The sequence below is a fragment of the Tachypleus tridentatus genome, chromosome 9 (assembly GCF_004210375.1).
Source record: "Tachypleus tridentatus isolate NWPU-2018 chromosome 9, ASM421037v1, whole genome shotgun sequence".
NCBI lineage: Eukaryota > Metazoa > Arthropoda > Merostomata > Xiphosura > Limulidae > Tachypleus > Tachypleus tridentatus.
This window is the reverse complement of record NC_134833.1, coordinates 26,251,049-26,259,572: the sequence shown is the minus strand read 5'-3', so window position 1 is coordinate 26,259,572 and position 8,524 is coordinate 26,251,049.

Genomic DNA, 8,524 nt, shown 5'->3' with positions numbered 1-8,524 from the left:
TATTCGTTGGTAAAAGAGTAGCCCAAGAGTTGGTGGTGGGTGGTGATGATCACATGGGATAAGTTTTTCTGGCTCTGGACTGAAATGAAACTGTCATCCAGCACTTATACTATATACTCATAAGAACCTGAGTTATTCTTACAGTAAAAATAATTTTCAATAACCAGATACAGAGAATTAAAAAAAAAAAACCAACTAGCTTGCACAGTAATTGGATGAGCAGTAGTATCACATATATTTACTTGGATGATTATCAAAATAAAATAAATTGTTATATAATTGTGTATCAAAATTTGACTATTCTTATAATCTGATTCATTCAGATTATTTTGAAGATATCTCCCGGTGTCTCAGTAGGAAGGAAAATTTGGATTTATAAAAATAAGAAGTATCACAACAAAACGTCTGACTGTTTGAACTGTAATATTATAAGTGATTCTTGGTTTATGTAGCACCACTGAAAAGAGTAATTGTTTTAGAAGGAGAATTCTTTTTGGCTATATCAATCACAATAATTTTTATCAGTTTAATAAAACAATCAGATTAAATTTTAGCTATATATTTGAAACATTTCGAGAGAAAATTTGTAATTTAGTGTTTCCCTGAAGTTAATAAGAGGTAATAATACAGGAGCAAAATCATAAAGTTTTTGATGAGATACCTATAAACATGATGCAGTACAAGGTTATAAATGAAACAATTCAAATTTACGTAGAGAGACAAGTTTATAAAAACTTATGATTTCGTTTTGAATAACTGAAATATGGGATGATCCTGTGATTTATTTCTCTCTATCTCTTTTTATAGCCTAGTTGCTCTGCGCTATAAAACTCCAAACCCACCTACCCACTTCACTCTCTTTTTAACTTACCTATGAGTCAGCGAAAATCTAGCTTGCTCCGGCCCGGCATGGCCAAGCGTGTTAAGGCGTGCGACTCGTAATCTGAGGGTCGCGGGTTCGCATCCCCGTCGCGCCAAACATGTTCGCCCTTTCAGCCGTGGGAATGTTATAATGTGACGGTCAATCCTACTATCTATTCGTTGGTAAAAGAGTAGCCCAAGAGTTGGCAGTGGGTGGTGATGACTAGCTGCCTTCCCTCTAGTCTTACACTGCTAAATTTGGGACGGCTAGCACAGATAGCCCTCGAGTAGCTTGGTGCGAAATTCAAAAACAAACAAACAAACTAGCTTGCGCCCCATTAAGTGAAGAGTAACAATATCAACTCAGAATTAATTCGCTCATTGTGAACCATCGATAAAATATTCAGTTCCAGACCAGATGGAAAAACTCAATATTGTTTGTAAGCCTGTAAAAGTTTTGTATGTAGATCATTATTCGTAATAACGGTTATTATACAATGCATCATTGTTTGTATATTAAAATATATTTGTATTAAGAAAGAAAATGTGTATATCAATCTTTCTTGGCAACATTTCATAAATGTGATACATCTCGACATTTAATTAACTTCGAAATTCAAATTCAACTCAGTTTCAGGTTACTTAAAATTTTAATACGTCACATAATAAATTTGATGCTCGTCCGAGATAAATTATATGTAACATACCAAAAAAATGAGGTTCACAATCTGATGTTAGTAAAACTATTATACAGAATGTTCTGTATTTTATGATGAACAATTCAACTATTCCAAGCTTTTTTTCCATCATATTTTAACTGTATTTCTGTGTTTGATCGAGTTGTTTTACATTGTGTTTACCTGATGCGATTTATTGAGTTCATTTTAAATGAATTAAGTCAAAAAGTTTTATTTTTAATGTTGATAAAAATTAGTTCTAAAATATTTTACTCATTTATATATATTTTTTCTTCAAGTACATGTGGCAGCCGATAATATCTTTCATTATCTAATTCTATTACTATGTAAACTAGGCCAGTTTACTCACATATCAGTAAATATTCACGGAAAAAAAAAACAAAACTAAATGCTTCTAACTTGAAGAACATGCATGTTTTGTTTTAACGTAAAGCTGCACAACAAGATATCTATGCTGCGCCCATCAAGGTGAACCGAATCCGTCATTTTCAACTCAGTAAATTTACTGCTGACTCACTAGAGGATGTAGATTGTAGAAAGCCTCATTTATGTTTATTTCAATAGTTTAATAATGAAATTCTTATATTTGGTACACTGTAATACGTACTTTTAGAAAATTATGTTAATATTTATGCAGTGTATTTATGACGTTTCTGGTAATTAGACTTCCAAAATTATTTCGAACATAAACTGAATCTGTGAAAGACACAATTAGAAATTGATAATTAGTTATGTTAATATCTGTCATATAAAGATTAGCTAATTTCACGTAGTGTATCAAATAAATATTTTTGAGAAAAGTTCAAGTTCATGGTTTTAGTGGTGGGTTTATAAAAGTGAGAATCTCTAGTCTTTTTGGTGAATTAAAAGCACAGAAACACACACAAAGCTTTTACCAAGGATTAATTTTTCAGCTGCATAATTATATTTTAACTTCACTCTTTTCTAAATACATGGCGCTTTATTGCATCTTATAAACACAGGCCTAGTAACAAATGATCCAAAAAATAAAAAAAATATTCTAACAAAAAGATTTATTTATCAACTCTGAGATGACAGTTTATGATCTGAGATATGTTTTTTTTAAAAAAAATATTTATCTGCTTGAAAATTACTTATGTATGTGAATTTTCAACTGTTCAAATATTTTTAGGTGCACACTTTAAGATTAACTGCACACTGAGAAAACCCCTTCACACACACACACATAAAACCCATCTCGGCTGTTTATATAATCCTTGGTCGCTAAAATAGTGATGTAGAACACATTTAAATAAATGTAGATAACTCTACATTCGGGTCAAAAACAATACAAATATCATTAGGAAAAGTAGGAAACAAAAATAGTAATGTTTTTTTTTTTCTAAATTCCTGTTACGGTATAAAATATTCTGTATGATATCATCAGAATCGTTAAACAAATAACTTAGGATTCAGTTAATTAATTTCACTGTTCTTTAGTAATAAAATAAAAATATAAAAAGCTTGGCCTATCGTCGATGGCTAAGCAGTAAGCCAAAAGTTACTAATAAGTCGGATTTTGATACACACGGTGAGCAGTGCATAGACAGTCCATTGTGTTTGGTTTGCTTTGAACTTCGAGCAAAGCTACACTAATGTAACAGTGAAAGATTAGAGGAAAGACAGATAGTCATCACCATCAACAGTCAACTCATGGGCTACTCTTTTACCAACGAATAGTGGGACTGGCCGTAACTTTATTGTGTTGCTTTGTGCTTTACAAGAAACAAACAAACCGAAGAAGTGTTTCATAAAACATTTAATATCTTCTATTCATATCCCATATGCAATATCCAAATATAGACTATTTGAATTCTGTATGACATTTATGAACGTGCTGTTGTAATAACAATGCTCACTAATAATAAAAGTAAACACGTGCAGAGTTAGTTATTTAAATTAAGAGATTTATCAAAGTGAATGTAGTGCAGCTGAGCAAATTAATATATCTAGCGGTCTTACCTTCAAATCTATAAATACTTTTGACCGAATGAATGGCAGTGATCACGATCTGATGTATTTCTCAAGTGTTTCGTAAACGATCTGCTGCTTCTTCAAATATTAAAATTTGAGAAGTGTAAGTGCACGCTTAAAAATGGTCATTACATTACATAGCCGAGTGGTTAAGGCACTCGACTCGTAATCCGAGAGTCGCAAGTTCGAATCCCCTTCACACTAAACATGCTCGCCCTTTCAACCGTGGGGACGTTATAATGTAACGGTCAATCCCACTTTTTGTTGGTAAAAGAGTAGCCCAAGAATTGGCGGTGGGTGGTGATGACTAGCTGCTTTCCCTCTAGTCTTACACTGCTAAATTAGGGACGGCTAGCGCAGATAGTCCTCGAGTAGCTTTGCGCAAAAATTCAAAACAAAACAATCAAACCTGACACGCAATAATAATAATACACGGGGAATTCAATAATTATCACACTTATGAAATTACAGAGGAATGCAGGTACACTGATATCCATCAAGTATTTATAACAAGGGAAGGCAAATAACAACAATGAACAAATAATACAAAGCTATAATTCACAGACTCTTAAAGCCTACTTCTAAATTATATTGTGATTTTCCGCTGATTGCACTGCACAACAAAGTTTTTGCTTCTTGAACACTGTTGGGTGTTCCTTATAGATTTTTGGCTGCTGATCACGAAAATCACATCGAAATTTGCCCATCACGTACCGCTTCATTGAAATCTTCAGTGATGCTACAGTGGATAAACGATATCAGGGCAACTGGAATCTATCAATGCTTGCCCATTACTGTTGGACACTGCAACGTGATGCACCGGACATTGAATACAAACGAAAATCAGGAGAAAAACACTTTTAATTATGTTAAACTTAATGGGGTATTAGAAACATAAACGCAATTAAATACGTTGTTGCCGGTAAACAGTTAACTGTCTATTTCTCAGAGTTCCTACGTGATGAAGCAAAACCAAAACTATATTTGTGCATACTCACCAGGTACCTGTCACAATTAGCAAAAAACTTTTCAGGAAGCAAAACGTTTCAAAAAAATTTGTGTGCAGTGTTGCTGGCGAATAAAAGAATATGTATGGTCGAGGAATAAAAAAAAAAGACCCAAAAAAGAATAATTTAATATTGTACTTTTAAGTTACACCACATTTTTGGGGCCTGGCATAGCCTGTTGGTTAAGGGTGTTCGTTTTGCAATCTGCAGGTCGCGGGTTCGAATCTCCTTCAACGAGCATGCTCGCTCTTTAAGCCGTGGGGGTGTTATAACTGACAATCAGTCATACTATTCGTCGGTAAAAGAGTAGTCTAAGAGTTGGGAGTGAATGTTGTTGTCTAGTTTTCTTCCCTCTAGTCTGTACCTACTAAATTAAGGACAGCTAGCGCAGATATCCTTCATGTAGTTTTGTGAAATTCAAAACAAACGCACTTACACTGCTAGAAATCAGGTTTCGATACTGCTGGTGGGCAGAGAACAGATAGCCTATTGTGTAGCTTCATGCTTAACTGCAAACAAACACAAAATAAAGCAACTCATGGTTCTAGTGCGATATCCCATAATCCTTAGATTACCTCATTTACAACAGTCATTGATTAATTCAAATAACATATGTAAGAAATAGAGGCACCCCATTCATACTAGCCTGAACAAATATTTGTGTCACCCTTTGAAATTAACTTACTGCAGTCCAGGAAATAGACTCAGGATCAGGCTAGAAGAACATCTAAAGGGTACCGTTGTAGTTTGCAACTTTTACGCAAGCGAAACGTCTAATGCATGTTTACGACATTTGTGCATCCGGCTCAGAATGTTGTCATAATAAGATGCAGAACACTCGCAAAGAAATTAAAAGAAAACTTGAATATACCCAAATACTTTTCTTCACTAGTTATAAACGATAAAAATATAACAATATTAAGATGATCACAACACCATTGAGAAACAAACCACAAATGTATGAAAAGTTATGATAATGCGTAAAACGAACGTATATAAATACGGGTTTGTACAAGTTTAAACAGGAAGCTTAAAAAGTCTACCAGTCTTTACGTAGAAATATTACTGTGGCAACTGGATAAGAGTCATGAATTTATGTGACAAGTCTTGCCATATGGAAGAAACAACGCCAGATATTTCTAAAAAAGAATGCTTAAATGGCTTTCAACTTCAATATCTCACATTTGTTTGTTTGTTTTTTGAATTTCGCGCAAAGCTACTCGAGGGCTATCTGCGCTAGCCGTCCCTAATTTAGCAGTGTAAGACTAGAGGGAAGACAGCTAGTCATCACCACCCACCGCCAACTCTTGGGCTACTCTTCTACCAAAGAATAGTGGAATTGATCGTAATATTATAACGCCCCCACGGCTGAAAGAGCAAGCATGTTTGGCGCGATGGGGATGCGAACCCTCGACCCTCAGATTATGAGTCGCACGCCTTAACCCACCTGGCCATGTTGAGTCAAGATCTCACATATAAATGAGAAGTGTGACTAATGTTTGTTTACTTACTAATTCCACCGTATTGTGATAAAAATACAAAAGGCAGAGAAGAAATAAGAAAATTCAAATGAATTTCATCGTTTAACTTTTAGAACTACAACATCAGTGCTATAAAGATTATAATGAAAACAAATACGATCAAATAATTTTGCGTTCAACAACATGTTATGTGTCTATTCTTTTTACCAGAATTCCATGGATTGTTAAAATTACTTCCTTAAAATGCACAATCCAATTTAACGATACTTTTTTATTTCGATTTTAATACTTACAAATGAAGCGATGATGAATATTTGGAAGCTGAATAATAAGCAAAATTAATTATCGAGATCGTAGATAGGTTTTCTTTCAATGCCGATTAGTATTTGGACAGCTGATAAGAGCTTAGCAAGGTAAATATTTTGCAAGTTTCTAAGTGCATGCGACAGGCTCCATCTGGCGAAAGTTTCCTACAGACTTGCCTCTTTTTCGAGATCGATGCGTTTGTTACAACATCGCAATAAGTAGGCCTATACGTTTGAGTAGCAGTATTATCGTGACCTTCTTCAAACAAGCGAATAGCCTTTGGGAAAAAAATTAAAAAAATAGAGAGATGGAGAAGGAAACATTTCAAGAGGCTGTCACACGAGCAACCGCCAGAAGATTAGCAGCAAACTAGGTCACAACTCTGGATATTTTATCTTTCTCGGTGATACACACCGAATTCCAAGAAACAGAAAAAACGAAAACAGGGATTATATATTAATACCCTTGTCTTTCTTGTTTAATAAATTATAACACAACATACTGTAAAAAAACACAAAAGAAAAAACATATTATAAAAGTAACTCTTCTCTGATTATTTTTTGTTCTATATTCTAGCTTTATTTATCCAAACTTTCCTATTCCTTTTATTTTTCCTGCAATTGCAATTTAATTATCCTTTTGTAACGTAATTTTAATAAGTTTGTTTAAGTAGTGTGTTTACTTCAACATCTTGGCTCTATGGAGCAACTCAAATTAATTATCGTAATGTCTCAAAAATCATTATTCTTCTAAGCCTTGACCTCATTTTAAAAAGTTAAACAAGGTTGCGAATGGATTAAGTTGTTTTTTGTTTTTCGTTAAGCACAGAGATTCATAATATTGTCTCCAACCAGCGTAGCGAACCTCGAATTTTATAATTATGAGATTTCTAGCTTAACGCTGATCCACGTGGGACCTCTAACTCAAAAGTTTGCCCACGTGACAATAAGCAAGGTAAACTCATATTCTGATAGCAACATGGTTCTAAAAGAAGTAAATAAATAAATAAAATAATTAGATAATTGATTGATCGTCTGGAATTAAGCACAAAGCTACAAGATGCGTTATCTATCTTCTGCCCACCGCGGTTATCAAAACCTGGTATCTAGCATCGTGAATCTACAGACATGCCGCTGTGCCACTGGGAGGGAAGTAATAATTAGACAAATAAAAACTAGTTGGCGTACACTGTACTACAGATATGTTCTTTTTGTCGAATTTATCGAAGTTTCAGTGTTTGTGCACAATAATGTATGATTTACAAGTTTGAATGAAATGATTTGTATAGTATTGGCAAGGAAAACATCAATGTTTATTAAAAAACTTCAGATCGGTATCCATGTATTTCGCAAGAATATGTGATTTCATATTTTGATTTCCATACTCTTTGTTAGATTAGTAACGTCAGTGTTTTCGTCAAATGGCCTACATCACGTTGCAACAGTATTATTATCAGCTTTTTATACTTGTACAGGAATCTAACCATTTTTTTTTCACATGCTGTCAAACGCTGTTTTCTTTTGTTTGTAAACAGCTACTTAAAACATCTCGATGTGTTCAGTTTCTCTAACCCACATAAAGAGTAGGCTAAGCTACATTGGTCGATAAATTGAAACATCATAACTGCTGACATCATAACAATACTTTTATTTTATTTGTTACCATATGTCTCTGCTGATAACGTCATTAAATAAACATGGCGGTGTGGAGGAAACACTTCTTATTATGACTTCACGTTGTTCAATTGTTCTTACTAGTTGGCATCTAACCCCTGATGATTTTAATTGTTAACTATTTTCTAAACTTTATTGGAGTTGATTACTAAACAATTATTGTTTCTTATAATTATCTGGAATTCAGTGAAGTTTTTTATAATTATTATCCTAATTTGCGGCGTTAGAAATGTTCATTTTTTTTTTATTCGGTTCAAATGAATGCCAACCACCATCAAGCCAAAAGCCAAGCAAAGCCTACTATTGACACGCCAGACTGTTGATTCGATATTTTACGGTCATGACTCCTAGGCCCGGCATGCCTAGATGGTTAAGGCACTGGAATCATAATTTAAGGGTCACGAGTTCGAACGGTGGGTGGTGATGACTAGCTACCTTCTCTTTAGTCTTACACTGCAAAATTAGAGACGGCTAGCGCAGATAGTCCTCGTGTATCTTTGCCC